Source organism: Canis lupus, chromosome 32 (assembly GCF_048164855.1).
Source record: "Canis lupus baileyi chromosome 32, mCanLup2.hap1, whole genome shotgun sequence".
NCBI classification, from domain to species: Eukaryota; Metazoa; Chordata; class Mammalia; order Carnivora; family Canidae; genus Canis; species Canis lupus.
Window position 1 is genome coordinate 23,020,870 of NC_132869.1, and position 25,578 is coordinate 23,046,447.

A 25,578-nucleotide genomic window follows, 5' to 3' on the forward strand; every position below is an offset into this window, starting at 1 on the left:
AATTCATAAATATTTTTAAAGCAGAACAACATATATTTTTCCTAAATAGAGTAGAACTAAATTAACATAACTAAAATCTTATTTGTAATTCTAATATATAGACAAGTAAAGTGGAGTTAATTCAGATTGAGTGCAGGTGCTGCCACATGGATTCCTTGCCATCTGGTCTTCCTCATTCTCTTGCCCACAAGTCCACTTCTCAGTAACTAGTGAACTAAGGAACAGAATTTGAAAAATCCTGGTAGAGTGAGTCAATTAAATTATTGAACCATCTGCCTTTGCTTAGTAATTTTGCATTACAGAATTTTTGTGCATATTTATCTCTTCTGATGCCCATTGCATTCTGGGTGAGGTGTCTAAGACATGGAATTTTAGTATGTCCCTTTAATAGGTGAGAAAATCAAGACTGAGTTCAAACAAATTTCTGTAAATTATGAAAATAAAGAAATGAATGAAGTGACATGAAAGTATTATGGCTTTGAGTACAGTATTCTTCCTTCCACATATAAGTGCAATGCATATCAGCTTTTACCAGACCCTTCCTAAATAATTACCTGGAAACTAGAGGCCAAGTCTAAGAGAGTTTATGGTACAGTATTTTTATTAAAATTCAGTTTTCCGACTTTTGAAGAAGATGTCAAAGGGTGTCCAGAAGCACCTTGAGAACGTCGTGTTTTGGCTGGAGGATTTTCAAGTTGAAAACTTCAGTATTATTGTGGAACTTGTTCTTGTACATCACTCTCATGATGCATAGTCATTACTTGCCTGCTTGCTTCCCCTTACCTCTTGAATCATATCGGGACACCTGTGAATATACTGCCATAAAGAAAGACTCTAACCTTTGGTGAGTGCAAGAGCAAAACAAATTATTTTTTAAAAATTACAATAAATGCAATTTCATTTCTTTATTATTGGAAAGAATGAAGCAACATTGTTTTTATTAAAAGAAGACATAATGTATGTGGGAAATCCTACAAAATTGATTTAAAATAATTTAACAAACTAATAAGCAAATATAGCAAGATCTCAGGATACAAGGCCAACACACAAAAATCAATTTTATTTCTGTATTCTAGAAACAAATAATTAGAAAATTAACTCTAGGGACACCTGAGTGGCTCAGTGGTTGAGTGTCTGCCTTCGGCTCAGGGCACAATCTCTGGTCTGGGGATCAAGTGCCACATCAGGCTTCCTGTGAGGAGCCTGCTTCTTGTTTGCCTGTGCCTCTGCCTCTCTCTCTGTGTGTCTCTCATGAATAAATAAATAAATAAATTTTAATTAACTAATTTATTTATTTATTCATGAGAGACAGAGAGAGAGAGAGGCAGAGACACAGGAGAAGGGAGAAGCAGGCTCCATGCCAGGAGCCTGACATGGGACTCAATCCCTGGTCTCCCTGGTCATGCCACAGGCTGAAGGCAGGCACTAAATTGCTGAGCCACCCAGGGATCCCCAATAAAATCTTTAAAAAAAGGAAAATGAACTTTAAAAACATGTATAATACTATTAAAATATAATATCTTGGAATTCATTTTTAATTTAATTTTTTAAATACAGGTACTTTTATTATATTTTGTTTTATTTTACTTTACCTATTTGAGTATAGTTGACATACAATGCTACATAAAGAACACATACAGCTCAACACCAAGAAAACAAGCCATCTGGGCAGGAAGACTGAATAGACATTTTTCCAAAAAATGCATACAGCTGGCTAACAGACACACAAAAAGATGCTCAACATCACTAGTTATCCGGGAAATGTAAATTAAAACCACGATGAGATATCCCCTTAAAATTGTCAGAATGGCTATCATAAAAAATAAAAGAGATAATAAGTGCTAATGAGGATGTGGAGAAAAAGAAACTCCTGTACACTGTTGATGGGAATGCAAATTGGTATAGCCACAATGGAATACAGTATTGAGGTTCCTCAAAAAATTAAAAATGGAAATACCAAATGATCCAATAATTCTACTCCTGAGTATTTGCCAAAAGAAAATTAAGACATTAATTTGAAAAGATAAATGTACCATGTGTTTTTTCTGCATTATTTACAATATAGAAGCAACCCAAGTATTCATTGATATATGAATGGATAAAGAATAGTGATAGAATATTACATAGTCATAAAAAGGATGAAAGCTTGCCATTGTTGGCAACATGAATGGACCTTCAGGGTATTATGCTAAGTGAAATAAGTCAGAGAAAAACAAATACATTAGATTTTACTCAGATGTGGAATCTAAAGTATAAATTAATAAATAAAAAGGAGAATCAGCTCTATAAAGACAGAGAACAAACTGATAGTTACCAGAAAGGTGAAGGGTTGAGGGGATGGGCAAATGAGTAAAAGGGAGTGGGAAATACAGGCTTCCAGTTATGGAATGAATAAGTCATAGGAATAAAAGGTACAACATAGGGCATATAGTGAATTATATTGTAATAGTGCTAGTGTCACCATAATGGTGACCGATGGTAGCTACCCTCATGGTGAACATAGCATAGAGTTGCTGTGAGCATATAGAATTGTTGAGTTAGAAACTATGTTACATACCTGTAATATTGTGTGTCAGCTATAATAAATATGTGTTCTGTGTATATCTGATATTTTCTACTTTCTCAGCTTGGAGTATTAAATAAAAGCACATCATTTTAAATGTTTAAATTAAACACTTGATTGTCCATTCTACTCTAAAGAAAAATGTCTTTCCTTCTTTACATCTCTCTTCTCTGCTCTCTTCATGTGCTTAAAACAAGAATCACGGGAGTGTTCATTCAGTCCTGGTGATTCTTGCCTCATAGAAGGGAAATAAAGAAAATCTGGTTAGTTCTCCTAAAGAGCAGTATTCTCTGCTGCTGTTGTTGCCATAGCCCTTATGTCACTATTGGAGACAAGAGATCCCTTGGCCAGATGCAGTACTAGAATCTTGCTGGAAGATTCTTTATCTTGCTGGAAGATGGCTTTAGCAGATCAATACTCCTAGCCATGGCACCTGTTGTTCTGGAAAGAAGGCAAATCCTGTGCTCTGTGACTGAAGTTCATGGTCTGGCAGTTTCTCAGGGTACCAGTCTGAGAAAGATCTTTCCATCAGTGTTTTGTTTAGCAGTGATTATTTCATGCCCATCACAGACCTGGGGTCCAACCATGATGGCTATTTAATGACTCACTTGTACATACACTAATATAACACATTCACACAGTGACACACACATGCAATTGTACAGTCTCTCTCTCTCTCTCTCTCTCTCTCTCTCTCTCTCACACACACACACACACACACACACACACACACTTACCCTGACACACACTTTTCCCTAGGGATGCAGCAGGGTGACTGAGCATAACCCACTTTTATCAACTTAAAATTTAAGCCTTTCAAACCTGAAATCTTATCTTGTTGGACCCAAAGCAAACTCTATTTCCTGATCAAAGTGAATAATATTTCTTTCAAGAAAAAAACATATCTGTGCTTATTGTATAGAACATCATATAGTTTTGTATGTATTTATTATTTTATTTAAAAACAAAATAACATTTTTATAGATTAAAAATACTCAGGGGCATTAAGGGATATTGCCCAAGGGCATGCCACTTTTATAAGACAAACCTCTCCCTCTTTCTTATATATACTCCAATTTGGGGTTCTTTAATTTAAAAATATTATAAATTATTCTAATGTAAAAATTATTCATACATAAAATGTAAAAGAAGAATGTAATGAGTATCCACACACCTACGATCCAGTTTATTTTATTTTATTTTTTTTTAATTTTTATTTATTTATGATAGTCACAGAGAGAGAGAGAGGCGCAGAGACACAGGCAGAGGGAGAAGCAGGCTCCATGCACCGGGAGCCCGATGTGGGATTCGATCCCGGGTCTCCAGGATCGCGCCCTGGGCCAAAGGCAGGCGCCAAACCGCTGCGCCACCCAGGGATCCCTACGATCCAGTTTAAATAATAAAATACTGCAGATAGAATTGAAGCCTGTGTGTGTCTCCATCCATCCACTTTCATCTCCCTTCCTGGTAAGCAACCATTATTCTCTATTTAATACTTATCTTTTTCTTATATTTCTTTAATTTTTACTGCTTATGTATGTATTCTACAAACATTCTTGTACATGTCTCCATAGAAGAAATCCTCTAAGGGATATATGAAAGAATGTGACTGTTCAGTCATGGAAATTCACATCTTCAATCTAACCTGATATTGTCAAATCACATCCTAAAGTTTAACCCAGTTACACTTCACTGGAAGCATATAAAACTGCATAAGTAGATGCCAACTTTTTAAATAGTTCTCTTATGCCAGTCTGATGGAATACTTAATTCACATATTTTGTCCTTTTTGTAATAGACTATTTGTTTTATCTATGAGTTGCAGAAATTTGTATTATACTTTGGATTATACTTCGGATTATAATCCTTCATCATTTAAATTAGCTAATTATATCTTTTCTTACTCTGACATTTCTTTCCACTTTTTGGGGGTGACTTTTGTTAAGTTTTGCATTTACTGTAGTATAATTTAACATTTTCTTCCTTTACGAGATGTAGTAGGGCCATATCATCCCTTAAATTTTCTTCTAAAAGTTTTAGAATTTTAATTTTTTTTTTTTAGAATTTTAATTTTTATAAGTCCCTAATTTTTATAAACTTTTAAAGGAATAACATCAAATGGAAATCCAATTTTATTTTTTATATATGTATATAATTGTCTCAGCATAAGTTATTCAATCTTCCATTCTTTCCTTATTGATTTGTGATGCTATTCTGTCTTAAACCATGTATGTTTATACGGGTTCTGTTGAAGGCTCTCTCTTCTGTTCCACTGGGGTTATTTGTCTCTGAAACAAATCCACAATCTTACTTTATCTTAACTATTACATGAAGTAATATTTATTATAGTTTTTGGTTTTTGTTGGATATTTTTAACCCTTTGCTCTTATGTAAAAATGTGAGAATCTGTTCAAATTCAATGAAAAAGACTATGGATATTTTGATCATCATATTATTTCCATCACTCTGTATTGCCCTTTTTCTGCAATAAAATCCTTCATTCTTTTTATCTATTTTGTATCCAATTTAAGATAATATGATTTTGGTCTCCTTGAGGAGGTCCATTTTGGATCTAGATTTGTGTGTGCATGTGTGCACCCGTGTGTGTGTGTGTGTGTGTGTGTGTGTGTGTGTATGTGTGTGTGTGTGTTGGGGGCTAATATATCCAGTAAGTGATAGAGCCTCAGATATTTGCCTTAAGAAGCAGGGTGTGGGTTTCAGAATTTAGGTAACTAAAAATGACCCTCCCATCAGCACTTTAGAATTAACTAAAAAGCCAAAGACATAATTCTATTTCAGTGGCTAAATATCAGAAGGTTAAGTTACATACTAAGAACTATTATCCTCTTAGTATCATTCATACTCCATCTTTGCTGCAATAGCACACAGTGGGATGCTATTGAAAGAACACTGACTTTATAATTACTTGCATCTTCTTCAGACACAGACTTTGCCACTTACAGGTTGATGGGGAATCACCTATTTGAGCTTTTGTTTCTTATCTGTAAATGAAGATAATACCACACAGCTTACAAGGTCTAGGTAAAAATAAATGAGATAGTAACCGTGAAATGCTGTCTCCTATTTCGTAGGTGTATAATAAAACATTAATTTCCTTCCACTTTAGAAGAACTCAATTCAGGATATTGTACCCAAATCTTTGCTGAGAAACAAGAAGAAACATTATTTTCAGGTGATTTAACTACCTCAACTACCTGTTGAGGTAATGACAGTAGTGGTTCAATTAATTTTTAGTGGCTAAAGGATGATTTCTTTTACATTATGTAAAAATTTTAGGTGAAATTAAAAAGACTTTGGAATAAGAGAGTTCTCTCTTAGAATCCTGACTTCACTCTTTTACTAGGTATGTGATCTTAGGAGAACTCAGGTTTCTTATTAAAGATATTGAGAGGGATGCCTGGGTGGTTCGGCAGTTGAACATCTGCCTTTGGTTCAGGGTGTGATCCTGGAGTCCTGGGATTGAGTCCTGCATCAGGCTCCCTGCGTGGAGACTGCTTCTGCCTCTGCCTACGTTTCTCCCTCCCTCTCTCTCTCTCTCTCTCTCTGTGTCTCTCATGACTAAATAAATAAATAAAATCTTTTTAAAAAGATATTGAGATAATTTCCTTAAGGTCTTTATAAAAATTAAAGAATTTTTTTGAAAAGTACGTTCAACTCTGCACTGCATTGTCTGCTAGAGTAAGTGCTTAATAATTAGTAGCTGCTATTTTTATCATTTTATGAGACTGAGCTTTCAAATGCATTGACATGGAGGAAGAACTTCTAAATCTTCCTGCCTGCTTGAGAACAATCTCATTGAGATATGTGCCAATAAACAATAACTCATTTTTTGCTTTGTAATAAATTGAGCCCTAATACCTGAAATTTTTCATTGTACCTTCAACAGAGTCATCATTCAATAAATACACATAGGACAATGGGATAATGGAAAATAGGTATTTGTTTATCTCAATTATTGCTGTCAGAGGTATGGTTGACAAATTATAATCTTATCAGGACACCTGAAAAGATTAGCAAATAAATCATTAATAAAACACTTTCAGCTCTGGGTTTCTAGTGGCATAGAACAAAGGAAAAGGGATCCTGGACCTCCTCAGGGTTAAATTGGAGGGAAATTTTTATGAACGAGCACCATTAAAAGAAAGTCAAGAAAGGACAGGTACACATTTTCATAATCTCTTCCACAAAGAATCAAAAGGATTTAAATTTTTTTTAAATCTGCCACAAATATTCCCTTTTGGCAAAGCACAAGAAACATGAAGAAAGCTATATCAAAGAACACCATAAGCAAATTGAACAACACAAATGAGCAATTTTTTGTAAGTTTATTGTATTATATTTTGTATTTAAGTGGAGTATGTGGTGATTGGAGGAAGACTATAAACAATATAATTGGTAGTGTTTTTTTCGCCAAAACGCAGCTTTTAGATCTTTCTTTCTTCTGTGTTAGGTATTCCAGGACCCGTAAATATTGCCAATAGCTCTTCTCCCTTGTGCTCCCCACCCCCTACCCCACGCACACGTGTGCATACACTTGTAGCCTGATGCCCTGTTGATGACTGGGGCTCCCACTCCCAATCTTCCCTGTGCCAGGCCAGATCTCAGTTTGCTCGCTCCCACTTGAGACCCTGCCTCTGCCTTCCCCTGCTCCGTCTTCTGCGCTTTAGCATCCAGGCATTGCAAGCTAGAGCTATGGCCCTCCAGCCCAAGCACCTGTGGATAACTGGGCTGATGAGGAAAGCTCTAGAAATCCGCGAGGAAGCATGAGTGGATGGAGAAACTAAAACCGTGGGAGGCCCTGAGGAGGTAGGTGAGAATGGGCTCTGAGACCTTAGGGAAGTCTTAGGGAGAGAGGAAGTGGAGGCTGGGGGTGGGGGGAGCTGAGGAGCCTAGATGAGCACAGAGGAGGTGGGGAGCTGGCTACCAGACAGGGACAGAAGGGAGTCTGTTGTCACAAGAGGTTCTCTGAGGAAGACTTGGCCACTCCCCGAGGCCAGCAGGCCACTCACTCCGCCAGCTCTGGAGGGAGCATGAAAGCCCCTTCTTTCTACCTGCGTACCCCAAATGACCCTCAAGTATCTAAGTGACTAAACTTGGTTCCCTCTGAAGGCTGGGCTCCCCAGAAGTGGTGAGGTTCAAGGGCGATGGGACTCGCCCCCCACCTGCATTTGCTGATGACTGAAATCTTAATTTAAGCAAATAAGACCTTCCACTTCCATATGCAGAAGACTGAAATTATAGCACAAGGGACAAAAGATCCCTGACCCCAAGCATATTCATAGTAACTTGTGACTGAAATAAGATCTATTCCAACACTGACAGAGGTGCAGAAAAGGGACATGTCCTCTAGTGACATGAGATGAGACACTGTGGTCCTAAAAGACCCATATCCCCAGTCTGGCCAATTTCTCCTAGGCTCTGTTTCCCCAAAATCAACCTCAGAGTCAGAGAAACAGCTGGGGCAGAGTTCCTGGTGTGAGCAATGGTGGTGGTGTTAGCTGCAGTATGGACCACTCAATGATTTCAGCTGCCTGAAATCTCACTTGAGGCTTCTGTATAGACGTATTTCACAAATCTCTGTGCTGCAAAATATTCCCAAGTATTGAGTTCCTCAGAAAATAATATTCATGGCCATGAACTCAGAAAATATGTCCCAAAAGGGACAGGCATAAAAATGAAGCCTTTAATTACATTGGTTCTGTAATTAAATATAACACTATTTTTCTGAGTCTACCGAATCTTTTCCAGAATGACCCTTTTTCCCTCTGATGCAACCTCTTCATCTTCTCGGCTTCCCCTGCCAGCTCTGTGGGGATGGCCTCATCCTGAACCCTGTTGGCCAGGTTATGGGGACTTGGAAATCTCTTCAACTGGTGGAACACAGATTTTTTTTTCCAGCCCCTTTAAAATGGTCATGTACATACATACAACCATGGTCAGAACAGTGACTCAGCCACTGAAAATATTTTTGTTCCGTGACAAATGTGTCTGAAAGCTGTCTAATTGTTCCCTCTCTTCCTAATTAGGACACTGGCATGTGCTGGAAAACAGAGTGCAATCAACCCATTCTAGAGTCCCTTATATTTATAGTGTTTTTAATTCTCTTTAATATATTTTCATGTTTATTGTCTTATTTTATTCAATTCTAGTAGAGTAGCACAGGTGTCATTTTCCTTAGATAGATAAAAAGTAAAACAAAACTATATAGCAAGGGTTTATTTTTGGTCATAGAGTAAATTAGCAGACTTGAATCTAAAAGTGAGGTCAGCCTCTTTGGATGGTCCTCTGACCCAAGATAGATACAATTTCAAAACTTTGTGTCTAGACCTGCTGAACTCACCTGAATCTCACTACTTCTGACCTACAGGTGATTTTTGGAGACACTCCCTGGCCTATCAGGAGTATCAGAGAGCCAGTAGAATGGGTGCAGATAGACTAGCTGCAGTCTGTCTATCTCTGAACCTGGGGTTAATGGGCAGTAGGAACTAATCAAATTTGCACTTTCTCATATAACCATTTTGGGTTCTCAATCTGGTACTTGTAATAAACAGTATTTTCAAAATAACTTAAGTATCAGCAATGGATAAAGTTTTCTAAAGAAATGTGACAACTAATTAGAAATCTAATGTATCCAGGTGCTTTTGGCTTAGAATACCACTCTTCATAGGACGCTTGCTAAAGGTTCTTTAGCGAGGGTGGCTATGTTTTGTTTTGTCCCTCAGACCTTATTCTGTGTCTTGATCAATTATTTTCTGTCATCCTCTGTACTAGGTATGTATGTATGTATGTATGGGAAAGCAAAAAGGTTGGGTGTGTATATGTAAATTTTTATCAATATATCCAGAGTCTGGTTATTCCATTACAGAGGCTACAAAACTTACTATTTTTTTCTTCTCCACTCTATCCTGAAAGATTTTTATCTCAGATCATTGACTCTGCTGCTTATATCAAGCAGCAAGTTCAAGAAAAGAGAAGCTGTTTGTCTTTCAAGAAATGTTATAGTTTAGGTGGTAAAGATCTGGCTCCCGCAGAGCCCAGAGAAGAAGATCTAAGAAAGAAAACAGTCCTGTATTTCTGGCATTTTCTGGCTGCCCAAAGCATCCCTCTACAGCTGACATTGATAAAATTTCATCAGAGGCATTGGTCAGACTGCAGGTTTTTTTTTTTTTTTTAAAGCTATAGGAGTCATATTAGCATTTAAGATATGTCTTTTTTTATGCAGAATATGTGGTGTATATTATCTCTGTTTTGCATGTTATATTACTATAAACTCATGCAGGCCCCAAAATAAAATTTAAAATGTAGTTTGACATTCCTGACAGACCCAAATATTTTTTAACAAAAAAGCATTTTGTAGTCGAATGCTCTACCCACGAGCTATACCCCCAGGCATCAAAAAAGCATTTTGAATAAAAAGATACTTCCCATTCTTGCATAGAGTGACTCAAAATAATAAAGATTTCATCTTCCCTCAGTTGATATATTTGAATTTTTATTTAAAATTTTTTTGATATATAATTGACATATAACACTGTGTAAGCAGTATGGCATAATAACTTGGCTTTCATATAAAGTGAAATGATTACCAAAAAATTAGTTAACATCCAGTATTTCATATATGTACCAAAAAACTCCTCAGGATTTCCTCTTAAAGATTTTCATATAAACCATACAGTGGTGTTAACTATAGTCATCGTATATTACCTCCCTTGTACTTATTAAAACAAAGTTTTGACCACCTTCATCCATATGTCTTCTGTAGTGGCTGTATCAATTTATTTTCCTACCCACAGGTAATAAGGGTACATTTTCCTCCCTGTCCTCACCAGTGTTGGCTATCACTTATCTTTTTGAGAACTATTCTAACACATGTGAGTTGATACTTCATTATGATTTTTGATTTGCATTTCCCTGGTGATTAGCGATATTGAGCACCTCTTCATGTACTTGTTAGCCATTTGTATATCTTCTTGGGAAAAATGTTTTTCCTTTTCTCTTACTAACACTAGTTATTTACTGTCTTTTTTGATAATAGCCATTGTAACAGGTTTGAGGTGATGTCTCATGTGGTTTTGATTTGCATTTTCCTGGTGATAAGTGATGTTAAGAATCATCATGTGTCTGTGGCTGTCTGTTGGTCTTTAAAGGAATGATGGGCACTTGGGTGGTTCAGTGGTTGAGCCTTTGGTTCAGGTCATGATCCTGGGGTCCTGGTACAGTCCTACATCAGGCTTCCTGCAGGAAGCCTGCTTCTCCCTCTGCCTATGTCTTTCCTCCCTCAGTATGTGTCTCATGAATAAATAAATAAAATCTTAAATGACTATTTAGGTCTTCTGCCCAATTTTAATTGGGTAGTTTGTGGGAGGTTTCGCTATCATGTTGTGTGCATTCTTTATATCACTGTATGTTCTTCTTTTGTCAAAGATATACTGACTATATAAACATGGATTTCTTTCTGGGCTTTCTATTTTGTTCTATTGATCTATGTCTCTCTGTGTCACTACCATACTGTTTTGATTACTGTATTTTGTATTAGAGTTTGACATCTTCAGCTTTGTTCCACTTTCTAAAGATATCTTTGCCCTTCAGGGCTTGTTATGGTTTTATACAAATATTAGGATTATTCTAGTTCTTTGATAAATCCCATTGATATTTTGATAGGAAATGTATGAATCTGTAGATTGCTTTTGGGTAGTATGGACATTTTAATGATATTGTTCGAGTCCATGAACATGGTATAACTTAGTGTTTATTTGTGTTGTTTTCAATGTCTTTCATCACTATCTCATAGTTTTCAAGCCATAGGTCTTTAACCTCTGTATTTAAGTTTATTTCTAGGTATTTTGATGCAATTGTAAATATGATTGTTCTCTTAATTTCTCTTCTACTTCATTATTGATGGAAATGTAACAGATCTCTGTGTATTAATTTTGTATCCTGGTATTTCACTGAGCTCATTTATTCTAACAGTCTTTTTGATGGAATCTCCAAGGTTTTCTGTATCTAGTGTCATGCCATCTGCAAATAGTAACAGTTATATTCCCCCCCCCCCCCCCAATTTGGATGCCTTTTCTTCTTCTTGTCTAATTTCTATGACTAGGACTTCTATTACTATGTTGAATAACAGTGGTAAGAGTGAACATCCTTGTCTTGTTCCTGATCTTACAGAAAAACTTTCAGCTGTTCACTGTTGGTTATGACAATAGCTATGATTTTGTCATATATGGTCTTTAATGTTTGAAGTGTGTTCCTGCTGTACCATCTTGAGAGGTTTTATCATAAATGAAGGTTAAATTTTATCAAATTCATTTTTTGCATCTGTTGACAGGGTTAATGATTTTAATCCTCCTCTTTGTTAATCCGGTATATCATATTGATTGACTTGCAGATAGTGAACCATCCTTGTATCCCTGGAATAAATCCTACTTGATTGTGGTGTATGATCTTTTTAATGTATTTTTCAATTTGGTTTGCTAATATCTTGTTCAGGATTTTTACATTGGTGTTCATCAGGGGATATTGGCCTGCAATTTTCTTTATTTTGTTTTGCTTGTTCTTTCTTTCTTCTTTCTTTCTTTCTTTCTTTCTTTCTTTCTTTCTTTCTTTCTTTCTTTCATTCATTCATTCATTCATTCATTCATTTGGTGTCTTTATCTACTTTTGTTACCAGGGTAATGCTGATCTCATAGAATGAGTTTAGAAGCATCACTTCCTCTTGAACTTTTTAAAATAGTTTAAGAAGCATATGCATTAAATCTTTCAAAGTTTAAAACTTACCTATGAAGCCATCTGGTCCTGGACTTTGGGGAGTTTTTGGATTGATGATTCAATTTCATTACTAATCATTCTATTCCAATTTTCTGTTGTTTATTCAGTCTTGAAAGATTGTATGTTTCTAGGAATTATTCACTTTTGGGTTGTCTCATTGGTTGACATATCATTGTAGTAATATCTTACTACCCTGTGCATTTCTGTGGTATCAGTTTTGACTTTTTTATATTTCTTATTTTATTTGGAACCTCCCTTATTTTGTGATGAGTTTGGGTAAAAGTTTGTTCATTTTGTTTTCAGAAAAAAAGCAGCTTTTAGTTTCAATGATCTTTTCAATTTTTGTCCTTTATTTCTGCTCTGATCTTTACTTTTTTCTACTAACTTTGGATTTTGTTACTTCTGATTTCAGTCTTCAATTTATTGAGACAGATTTTGTGGCCTAACATGTGATCTGTCCTGGAGAATGCCCGGTGTGCACTTGAAAGAATGTGTTGTGTGTTGTTCTTAGATGGAATGCTCTGTATATATTAAATCTATCTAGTCTGCTGTGTCATTTAAGGCTGCTGTTTTGTTTTTTTGTTTTGTTTTTATTTATTTATTTTTTACAGATTTTTCTGCCTGGATGATCATTACTTCCATTAATGAAAGTGGAGTGTTTAAAGTCCCCTTACTATTTTATACTGTCCATTTCTCTTTATAGCAATATTTTCTTTATGTATTTAGATGCCCCAGTGTTGTGTATATAGATAATTATCTATATGTTAAATCTTCTAGGATTGATTTATCATTAGGTAATGCCCTTTTTTGTTTCTTGGTAGTATTTGTTTTAAAGTCTATTCTGTCATGTGTATTACTGTCTCAGCTTTTTTTTGTTTGTTTCTTTTTCTATTGCTTTATCTTCTTTCTGTATGTGTCTTTATATCTGAAGTGAGTCTCTTGTAAGCAGCATATAAATGAGTCTTCTTAAAATTCAACCGCCCTATGTTTTTTGATGGGAGCATTTAGTCCATTTCCATTTAAAGTAGTTATTAATAGATACATACTTATTGCCATTTTGTTGCGTTCTGATTGTTTTTGTAGTTATGTTTCTTTCCTGTTCTCTTCCCTTAGAATTTGGTGATTTAGTGTTCTATCTATATTCCTTTATTTATATTTTTGTGTGTGTATATCTATTACCGGTATATTTGGTTTGTGGTCATTATGAGGTTTATATATAATATCCTATATATAGCAGTCTATTTTAGGTTGATGGTTGTGTAAGTCCAAGTGCATTTTAAAAGCACCACATTTTTATTCCCCCTCCCTCCACCATGGTTTATATTTTTGATATCCTGTTTTAGATGTTATTTTGTTATTTTGTGTATCACTTAACTAATTGCCATAGGTCTAAATGATTTTTACTACTTTTGTTTTCTAACCTTCATAGTAGCTTTGTTCGTGATTGGTCTACTATATTTAACATATGCTCATCTTTACTAGTGATACTTCTTTTTTTCATAATTTTCTAATATCTAATTATGATCTTTTTTTTCCTGTTTAAAGGAGTATATTTAACATTTGTTGAGGCTGAATTGGCGTTGATGAAATTGTAGCTTTTCTTTGAGAAACTCTTTCATCCCTCCATTTAATTCTGATAACCTTGACAGATTTAGTACCTTTGGTTGACAGTTTTCTTTCTTGTGCTCTTGCTCTCTGGCACTTTGCACCTTTTCTTGAAAATAAGAAATTATTATTTCAGAGAGCAAGCAGGGGAAGGGACAGAGGTATAAGCAGGCTCCTCACTCAGTGGGGAGCATGATTTGATCCCAGGAGCCTGAGATCATGACCTGAGCTGAAGTCAGACACTTGACTAAGTCACCCAGGTGGCCCACTACTTTGCACTTTTTTTTAAGATTTTTTAAAAATTTATTTATTCACGATAGACATAGAGAGAGAGAGGCAGAGATACAGGCAGAGATACAGGCAGAGGGAGAAGTAGGCTCCATGCGGGGAGCCTGACGCAGGACTCAAACCCAGGACTCCAAGGATCGTGCCCTGGGCCAAAGGCAGGCGCCAAACTGCTGAGCCACCCAGGGATCCCCTACTTTGTACTTTTAATATATCCTACCACTCTCTTCTGGCCTGTAAACTTTCTGCTAAAATATCACCTGAGAATCTTATGGTAGTTCCCTTGTATATTATAACTAGTTTTTTTCTTGGTTGCTTTTAATATTTTCTCTTTAACTATTGGCACATTGATTATAATGTGCCTTGCTATAGGTCTCTTTTGGGTTCATCTTATTTTGGACTCTGCTTTCTAGGCTTGGGTGTCTGTTTCCTTCATCAGGTTATGGAATTTTTTAAAAAGATTTTACTTATTTGAGAGCAAGAGAGTGTGAGGGAGCACAAGCAGGGGAGAGAGAGAGGGAGAAGCAAACTCCCTACTGAGCAGGGAGCCTAATGTCGGGCTCAATCCCAAGACCCTAGGATCATGACGTGAGCCAAAAGCAGATGCTTAACTGCTGATGACTGAGCCACCCAGGTGCCCTAGGTAAGGGAATTTTTCAGCTATTTTTTCCAGATAGGCTTTTAACCCCTTGCTATTTTTCTTCCCTTTTTGAAACCTCTATAAATTTAATGTTATGTTATCCAGAGTTCCCTTAAAATACCCTCATAAAAGTTTTTAGCTGTTCTTATAGCTTTTAGCTTATTTGTTGATTTCTGCTGTTGCCTTGAAGATTGCCTATCTGATCTGCTATTGATTCCCTCTAGGACATTGTATAGTTATTGTATTTTATAGCCCTTACTGGTTCTTTTTTATATTTTCTGTCTTTGTTGAAGTTCTCACTATATTGGTACATTCTTGAGTTCATTGAGCATCTTTATGACCATTACTTTGAACTATTTATATGGTATGCCCATCTCCATTTCATTTTGTTCTTTTCTTAGATTTTTCTTTTATTCTTTTATTTGGGCATATTCCTCATTGTGCCTAATTCTCTTTCTGTGATTTAGGGAGATAAATTAGATGCCCCAGGCTTGAAGGACTGGCTTTATGCAGAAGGTATCCTATGGGGCCCAATAGTACAAATCCACCTGCTTACCTGAGCCAGGACCTCAGGATTGTCCCCTGTGTGACCTGTGTACACTCTTCTATTGTGGCTGGTTCATGATTGATAGGGAATCTGGTATGCAGAGCTGTTTTCTGGCATGGCTGTCTGCAAGGTCTAGCCATAACTGTGGCCATGCTTGTGAGCAGAACTGACAACTGGCCCATCTAGCTGAGAGACCTGGCTGAAACTATGTAGGCATACTGAACAGCTTGCCATGAGATGTGGCTGTGACTTTGATAGGTGTTTTATAGTGTGGTGCTGGCTCCGCAGGATGATGGTGCTTGGGATGGGCTTTGTTGGCAGCTAAGGCTATCTACCAGGAGCACTAGAGTGGGGAGCCACTTAGGAGGGTCTCTGGTTCTGGTTGAGGATGCCTGCCAAGAGTGCTGGGGAAGGGGGCTGCTTGGAAGGGGCTTTGGTGCTGGGTAAATGGTGCTAGCACAGTAGATGGCAAGTGTCAAAAATGTTGCTCACCAGTGCTAGGCCAGCTAGATAAAAGGGGAGTGGGGCGGAAGAAGATGCCTGCCAGTGCTTCTGTCCCTGAAGATTATTCCAACATATCACTATCCTGGCATATACCCTAAAATTAGTCAATGGATCTTCTTCAGATGTATCCAAGGTACTTTTCAAAATGCTGCCTGTGTACTGGGACTCAGAGCAAGTGGAATTGTATGCACATTTCATAAGAGTGGAGTCTCCATTTCCTACTGCCTTCTACCTCTCCTGAACAAAATCTCAACTGGTTTTCAAGACAGACTTTATAGATGTTTGCCTTACAGTGCCTCTCCAGAGGGCCTTGAAGACCAATTTAGACCTTGGGACTCTTCTTCTTCAGGGAGGCCCTCGTCCTTGTGTGTTGTCACACCAGAGGTGTGGGTCCTAGCAAAACTGTCTTTGCCTCTTCTACTCATCTCAATGTGGCTTTTTCTTTATATCCTTAATTGGTTTGAATCAATTCCTCTAGAATTTGTTCTCAGAGATGGTTCTACATGTCATTGTAGGTTATGTCCCTGTGAGCTCAGGATCCCCACACACAATCTTGATATTTTTTTTTTTTTTTGTCCATTTTTAAATTGATTGCTTTTTGCTATTGAGTTGTAGGAGTTCTTTATAAAGTTTGGGTATTAACCCTTATTGTATACATTGTTTGCAAATATTTCCACATAGGTTTTCTTTTCATTTTGTTTGTAGTTTCTTTTTGATGTGCAAAAGTTTTTAGTTTGATATACTTGTACTTTTTGTTATTTTGTTACTTGTGCTCTGGGTGTCCTATCCAAAAAAAGCCTTTTAGACCAGTGTCCAGAAGATTTTTTTCTTCAGTTTTCTTTTAGTTTTATGGGTTTTGAGTTCACATTTAAGTCTTTAATCCATTTTGAGTTTATTTTTTTGTGGGTGCTTTAAGATAGTGGTCTAGTTTCATTGTTTTAGATGCAAATATCCCATTTTCCCAGCACCATTTATTGAAGAGACTCTTTTCTCCATTAAGTACTCTTGGCTTTCTTCTTATATATTGTCAACTAATATTTACCATATATGCATGGGTTTATTCCTGGGCTTTTGATTCTGTTCTATTAGTCTATTTGTCTGTTTTTATGCTACCACTATACTATTTTGATTACTCTAGCTTTATAATAGTAGCCTGAAATCATCTTTCTCAGGATTGTGTTGGTTATTTGGGGTCTTTTATGGTTACGTATGATTTTGGTTGTTTTTTATACTTCTGAAAAAAAATCTTTTTTTTTTTTTTAATTTATTTTTTATTGGTGTTCAATTTACTAACATACAGAATAACACCCAGTGCCCGTCACCCATTCACTCCCACCCCCCGCCCTCCTCCCCTTCTACCACCCCTAGTTCGTTTCCCAGAGTTAGCAGTCTTTACGTTCTGTCTCCCTTTCTGATATTTCCCACACATTTCTTCTCCCTTCCCTTATATTCCCTTTCACTATTATTTATATTCCCCAAATGAATGAGAACATATAATGTTTGTCCTTCTCCGACTGACTTACTTCACTCAGCATAATACCCTCCAGTTCCATCCACGTTAAAGCAAATGGTGGGTATTTGTCATTTCTAATAGCTGAGTAATATTCCATTGTATACATAAACCACATCTTCTTTATCCATTCATCTTTCGTTGGACACCGAGGCTCCTTCCACAGTTTGGCTATCGTGGCCATTGCTGCTATAAACATTGGGGTGCAGGTGTCCCGGCGTTTCATTGCATTTGTATCTTTGGGGTAAATCCCCAACAGTGCAATTGCTGGGTCGTAGGGCAGGTATATTTTTAACTGTTTGAGGAACCTCCATACAGTTTTCCAGAGTGGCTGCACCAGTTCACATTCCCACCAACAGTGTAAGAGGGTTCCCTTTTCTCCGCATCCTCTCCAACATTTGTTGTTTCCTGCCTTGTTAATTTTCCCCATTCTCACTGGTGTGAGGTGGTATCTCATTGTAGTTTTGATTTGTATTTCCCTGATGGCAAGTGATGCAGAACATTTTCTCATATGCATGTTGGCCATGTCTATGTCTTCCTCTGTGAGATTTCTGTTCATGTCTTTTGCCCATTTCATGATTGGGTTGTTTGTTTCTTTGGTGTTGAGTTTAATAAGTTCTTTATAGATCTTGGAAACTAGCCCTTTATCTGATATGTCATTTGCAAATATCTTCTCCCATTCTGTAGGTTGTCTTTGAGTTTTGTTGACTGTATCCTTTGCTGTGCAAAAGCTTCTTATCTTGATGAAGTCCCAATAGTTCATTTTTGCTTTTGTTTCTTTTGCCTTTGTGGATGTATCTTGCAAGAAGTTACTATGGCCGAGTTCAAAAAGGGTGTTGCCTGTGTTCTTCTCTAGGATTTTGATGGAATCTTGTCTCACATTTAGATCTTTCATCCATTTTGAGTTTATCTTGGTGTATGGTGAAAGAGAGTGGTCTAGTTTCATTCTTCTGCATGTGGATGTCCAATTTTCCCAGCACCATTTATTGAAGAGACTGTCTTTCTTCCAATGGATAGTCTTTCCTCCTTTATCGAATATTAGTTGCCCATAAAGTTCAGGGTCCACTTCTGGATTCTCTATTCTGTTCCACTGATCTATGTGTCTGTTTTTGTGCCAGTACCACACTGTCTTGATGACCACAGCTTTGTAGTACAACCTGAAATCTGGCATTGTGATGCCCCCAGATATGGTTTTCTTTTTTAAAATTCCCCTGGCTATTCGGGGTCTTTTCTGATTCCACACAAATCTTAAAATAATTTGTTCTAACTCTCTGAAGAAAGTCCATGGTATTTTGATAGAGATTGCATTAAACGTGTATATTGCCCTGGGTAACATTGACATTTTCACAATATTAATTCTGCCAATCCATGAGCATGGAATATTTTTCCATCTCTTTGTGTCTTCCTCAATTTCTTTCAGAAGTGTTCTATAGTTTTGAGGGTATAGATCCTTTACATCTTTGGTTAGGTTTATTCCTAGGTATCTTATGCTTTTGGGTGCAATTGTAAATGGGATTGACTCCTTAATTTCTCTTTCTTCAGTCTCATTGTTAGTGTATAGAAATGTCACTGACTTCTGGGCATTGATTTTGTATCCTGCCACGCTACCGAATTGCTGTATGAGTTCTAGCAATCTTGGGGTGGAGACTTTTGGGTTTTCTATGTAGAGTATCATGTCATCGGCGAAGAGGGAGAGTTTGACTTCTTCTTTGCCAATTTGAATGCCTTTAATGTCTTTTTGTTGTCTGATTGCTGAGGCTAGGACTTCCAGTACTATGTTGAACAGCAGAGGTGAGAGTGGACATCCCTGTCTTGTTCCTGATTTTAGGGGAAAGGCTCCTAGTGCTTCCCCATTGAGAATGATATTTGCTGTGGGCTTTTCATAGATGGCTTTTAAGATGTCGAGGAATGTTCCCTCTATCCCTACACTTTGAAGAGTTTTGATCAGGAATGGATGCAATATTTTGTCAAATGCTTTCTCTGCATCCAATGAGAGGATCATATGGTTCTTGGTTTTTCTCTTGCTGATATGATGAATCACATTGATTGTTTTACGGGTGTTGAACCAGCCTTGTGTCCCAGGGATAAATCCTACTTGGTCATGGTGAATAATTTTCTTAATGTACTGTTGGATCCTATTGGCCAGTATCTTGTTGAGAATTTTTGCATCCATGTTCATCAGGGATATTGGTCTGTAATTCTCCTTTTTGGTGGGGTCTTTGTCTGGCTTTGGAATTAAGGTGATGCTGGCTTCATAGAACGAATTTGGAAGTACTCCATCTCTTTCTATCTTTCCAAACAGCTTTAGGAGAATAGGTATGATTTCTTCTTTAAACGTTTGATAAAATTCCCCTGGGAAGCCATCTGGCCCTGGACTCTTGTGTCTTGGGAGGTTTTTGATGACTGCTTCAATTTCCTCCCTGGTTATTGGCCTGTTCAGGTTTTCTATTTCTTCCTGTTCCAGTTTTGGTAGTTTGTGGCTTTCCAGGAATGCGTTCATTTCTTCTAGATTGCCTAATTTATTGGCGTATAGCTGTTCATAATATGTTTTTAAAATCGTTTGTATTTCCTTGGTGTTGGTAGTGATCTCTCCTTTCTCATTCATGATTTTATTAATTTGAGTCTTCTCTCTCTTCTTTTTAATAAGGCTGGCTAATGGTTTATCTATCTTATTAATTCTTTCAAAGAACCAACTCCTGGTTCTGTTGATCTGTTCCACAGTTCTTCTGGTCTCGATTTCGTTGAGTTCTGCTCGAATCTTTATTAACTCCCTTCTTCTCTTGGGTGTAGGATCTATTTGCTGTTTTTTCTCTAGCTCCTTTATGTGTAAGGTTAGCTTTTGTATTTGAGTTCTTTCCAGTTTTTGAATGGATGCTTGTATTGTGATGTATTTCCCCCTTAGGACTGCTTTTGCTGCATCCCAAAGATTTTGAATGGTTGTATCTTCATTCTCATTAGTTTCCATGAATCTTTTTAATTCTTCCTTAATTTCCTGGTTGACCCTTTTATCTTTTAGCAGGATGGTCCTTAACCTCCACGTGTTTGAGGTCCTTCCAAACTTCTTGTTGTGATTTAGTTCTAATTTCAAGGCATTATGGTCTGAGAATATGCAGGGGACAATCCCAATCTTTTGGTATCGGTTCAGACCCGATTTGTGTCCCAATATGTGGTCTATTCTGGAGAAAGTTCCATGTGCGCTTGAGAAGAATGTGTATTCAGTTGAGTTTGGATGTAAAGTTCTGTAGATATCTGTGAAATCCATCTGGTCCAGTGTATCATTTAAAGCTCTCGTTTCTTTGGAGATGTTGTGCTTAGAAGACCTATCGAGTATAGAAAGAGCTAGATTGAAGTCACCAAGTATAAGTGTATTATTATCTAAGTATTTCTTCACTTTGGTTAATAATTGATTTATATATTTGGCAGCTCCCACATTCGGAGCATATATATTGAGGATTGTTAAGTCCTCTTGTTGAATAGATCCTTTAAGTATGATATAGTGTCCCTCTTCATCTCTCACTACAGTCTTTGGGGTAAATTTTAGTTTATCTGATATAAGGATGGCTACCCCTGCTTTCTTTTGAGGACCATTCGAATGGTAAATGGTTCTCCAACCTTTTATTTTCAGGCTGTAGGTGTCCTTCTGTCTAAAATGAGTCTCTTGTAGACAGCAAATAGATGGGTCCTGCTTTTTTATCCAGTCTGAAACCCTGCGCCTTTTGATGGGGTCATTAAGCCCGTTCACATTCAGAGTTACTATTGAGAGATATGAGTTTAGTGTCATCATGATATCTATTCAGTCTTTGTTTTTGTGGACTGTTCCACTGAACTTCTTCTTAAAGGGGAATTTTAAGAGTCCCCCTTAAAATTTCTTGCAGAGCTGGTTTGGAGGTCACATATTCTTTTAGTTGCTGCCTGTCTTGGAAGCTCTTTATCTCTCCTTCCATTTTGAATGAGAGCCTTGCTGGATAAAGTATTCTTGGTTGCATGTTCTTCTCCTTTAGGACCCTGAATATATCCTGCCAGTCCTTTCTGGCCTGCCAGGTCTCTGTGGAGAGGTCTGCTGTTACCCTAATGCTCCTCCCCATAAAAGTCAGGGATTTCTTGTCTCTTGCTGCTTTAAGGATCTTCTCCTTATCTTTGGAATTTGCAAGCTTCACAATTAAATGTCGAGGTGTTGAACGGTTTTTATTGATTTTAGGGGGGGATCTCTCTATTTCCTGGATCTGAATGCCTGTTTCCCTTCCCAGATTAGGAAAGTTTTCAGCTAGAATTTGTTCAAATACATATTCTGGCCCTCTGTCCCTTTCGGCGCCCTCGGGAACCCCAATTAAACGTAGGTTTTTCTTCCTCAGGCTGTCGTTTATTTCCCTTAATCTATCTTCATGATCTTTTAATTGTTTGTCTCTTTTTTCCTCAGTTTCCCTCTTTGCTATCAACTTGTCTTCTATGTCACTCACTCGTTCTTCCACCTCGTTAACCCTCGTCGTTAGGACTTCTAGTTTGGATTGCATCTCATTCAATTGATTTTTAATTTCTGCCTGATTAGCTCTAAATTCTGCAGTCATGAAGTCTCTTGAGTCCTTTATACTTTTTTCTAGAGCCACCAGTAGCTGTATAATAGTGCTTCTGAATTGGCTTTCTGACATTGAATTGTAATCCAGATTTTGTAACTCTTTGGGAGAGAAGACTGTTTCTGATTCTTTCTTTTGAGGTGAGGTTTTCCTTCTAGTCATTTTGCTCAGTGCAGAGTGGCCAAAAGCAAGTTGTATTGGGAAAAAGAGAAAAAGAGAGGAGAGAAAGAAGGAAAGAAAAGAGAAAGAGAAAAAAAAGGGAAGAGAAAAAAAAAACGAAAGAAAAAAAAGAAAAAGAGAAAGAAAAAGAAAGGAGAAAAAAAAGGGGGGGTGGGGGAGGAAACAAATCAAAAAGCAAAACAAAACAAAACAAAAAAAAAAAAAACACAACAACAACAAAAAAAAAAACCAAAAAAAAAAAAAAAAAAAAAAAAGAACCACAGGGGAGTATCTTCTGATTCTGTGTTCTTTAAGTCCCTTGGCTTCTCCTGGAAGTTGTCCGTCTAGCTGGTGTTCTGGGGGAGGGGCCTGTTGTGCTGATTTTCAGGTGTTAGCAGTTGGGGGAGCTGCTGTGCCCCTGCCTGGTGCAGGGCTCAGTGGGGGTTGTTTACCCCGTGAGGCCGCAGGAGGAACAGCCCCAGTGGCGGGGCAGCTCTGGAAACCTGGATTCAGCTCCGGCAGGAACTCCGTCTGCAGGGCCTGGAGGCTCCGGGGCGGGGCCGCTGATGTGCTCAGCTGGGGCAGGAGCGTCCTCGCTGTCCTGGGCCCTCCCGGCCTCTGCCTGTCCCAGGGGAGGCGGGATCCTGGGCTGTGTCCCGGCGCCCTGTGCTCCGGAACCTGCGCTGGTGGATTCGCGCTCCCGGGCCGCGCAGCCCCCTCCGCGGAGCCGCCGCCCGAGCCCCTCCGAGCTGCTCCTGGAACCGCGCAGGCCCCTCTGCACGGAGCCTCTTCCTCTGCCCGAGCCCGGCCGAGCTGCTCCCGGGGCCGCGCAGCCCCCTCCACGCAGCCCCCTCCGCGGAGCCGCCGCCCGAGCCCCCCGGAGCTGCTCCGGGTCCCGCCGTGCGCGCTGCAGCCCTTAGGGAGCTCGGCGCACTCTCCTGGGCGCGGAGTTGCTGTTACTGTCCCCGGGAGCCCGAGGGCATCCCCGCCCTCCTGGGTCCTGCTCCAACTCCCCGCGAGCCCCTTTCCGCCCGGGAAGGTCGGTGCAGCTCCTGCTCCTCCGGGACGGGGCTCTCCTGTCCTGGGGACACTCGCCCCGGCCTCAGCCCGGCTCCTCGCGGGGCCCCTCCCCCTTGGAGGCCTTTTGTTCCTTTATTTCTTTCTCCCCGTCTTCCTACCTGGATAGAAGCGCGAACTCTTCTCACTGTAGCATTCCAGGTGTTCTCTCTTTAAATCTCAGGGCGAATTCATAGATTTTCAGGATAATTTGAAGGTTTTCTAGGTAGTTTGGTGGAGACAGGTGATTTGGAGACCCTACTCTTCCGCCATCTTGCTCCTCCCCTCCCTGAAAAAAAATCTTAAAAGCAGCTAGAGCGTAAAAGACATTAGGAAACCCCAATCAAAGAAATGTTCAAGGAAGTATTTTAGGAAACAGCAAAATCATACCAGAGAGAAATAGAAATCTACACAAAAGGAATGAAGAGTGATGGAAATATTGACTACATGGGAAACATGTAAGATGTTGCCTCTGCATATAAAATCTTTAAATCTATTAGGGAAATAAAACATCTTGGTTAACCAATTTATAACTCAACAAAGTTGTACTAATTTATCATTAAAATAACATATTCAGAGAATGTATTTTATTTTTTTTTTCTGAAATGTCAGTTTTATTCCTCTGGCTAAGAGATCCAGAGATAACTTGAGGTTTACATTTTTTTTTTTTTTTAAATAGTTCTTCCATCAAGAGTTTAGGTGCCTCCATTGCGGTAATAAGCTGATAGCAAATTATTTGACTCTTATAAAGCCTTAATTTTGTGTATGTGTGTGACACATATTCATGAAAAAATCCATATAAGTGAAAGGAACTCGCATGACACAGAAATAAGCACTTAAGTTTTTGACACATATACACATATGTGTATATGTACCCACGATTTGAGATTTAATCCTACATATGTGAGCTGATACTAAATATACTGCTTTGCAGCCTGTTATGTTTTACTTTGCAACATAGAATGAATATAATTTCATGCATATGTGTGTGAAACTTTCCAATTGAAAAACTCTCAAAGAATGTGTCAAAATACAGTATCTGATGAGATTCTGATAATGAGGAAACTCCCTAAGATATAATTTCACCAGATGATTAAAAGTAAAATGAAAGTCAAAGATAAACCAGAAAATACTAACAGAAAGAAAGCAAGAGCCAGATTTTAATATCAGACCAAGAAAAAAAAAAATTCAAAGCCTAAAGCACACAGGATAAGGATGACTGCATGAATGTCTTTGTTTCTACTGCATCATCACAAACTTATTTCTTTTTTCTCTTCACTAAGCCTTTCTAACTCCTCTCTACCTCTTATCATTTCTTCAGCTCAAATGCCTCATGAGAATGTCCTCTTATAACCCCTGATCAGATCTGGTCAGCCCTCTTAAGAATTCCTTCTGATTCTGAGCTTACACCTTCTTTGGAAGGTTGAGAATTTCTTTCTGCCTCCTGTGGTACCTCTTCCAAAGGGCAGTCTCCCTCAGCTTTGAGCATATTCTGTGGTTTTCCTTCATTTTCTTCAAAAGACTTTTGCATGTTGTGTATTTTTCTGTTATTTCGTTTGAATAAATTAATCCTGTAGCGATCCAGGGGATTTTTCCTCCCTCATCCTTCACTTGATTTATGTCATGTACAAAAGATCAAGAGTCCTGAAAGGATCTAGGGCACTTTTCTTTTTCTCCAGCACTATGGAGCTCAAGAATGTATTGTATTAATCCATGATCTAAAAGACATGTAATGGAATTAGACTAGACCTTATTTTCTCTCTTTTAATAACTTAATTTCACAGAAATCTCTCAAAAGTATCTTGGCTTTCATATACCACAATAATGGTTTATAATGCTGTCCCTTGGTTCTCAATATTAATTAGTATCTAATAGTTTTTATAGTAGATAAGCATTAAACTCAACATATTTCTCCTCTACTCACCTTTCCATTGCTGTATATTTCACATTTTAATTAAAATAGTTCTCACTTATGTTTATCATGATATGAATATAGTTTTTACTACAAACCCAAGAGAATTCTATTAAGTTTATTTACTTGAACATCTTTCATTTTACTTAGAATTATCAATTGCTTTATTCATTCATTTGCTTAAACTTTTATGTCCCAATCATTTCTTCCCTATAGGTACCATTATACCTATAAGACAACTATCAGTATTATTGGTCCTGGGCTTATTGCTCTGGAACCCTGGTCCATCACTTTTCCTAGGATTTCCATTGGCAACCATCCTAGGAATTCCCTTTACTCTCATATGCTGCCTGGATTCGATCTCTTTTAGGAATTAGTTCTTTGTAATCATGGAGATCAATAACTTCCTGAGAAGGAATCCATATGACAGTCACTTT

At 37.9% G+C, this 25,578-nt stretch overlaps 1 protein-coding gene and 1 pseudogene across 1 annotated transcript in view; one reads left to right on the forward strand and one right to left on the reverse strand.

The window, feature by feature from the left end:
• The window catches only part of UNC13C (unc-13 homolog C), a 548,174-nt gene that overhangs the window by 70,347 nt on the left and 452,249 nt on the right, over positions 1-25,578 (forward strand). The gene's annotated exons all lie outside the window — the stretch shown is intronic.
• LOC140622554 (transcription elongation factor A protein-like 8) lies at positions 24,418-24,760 on the reverse strand (annotated as a pseudogene).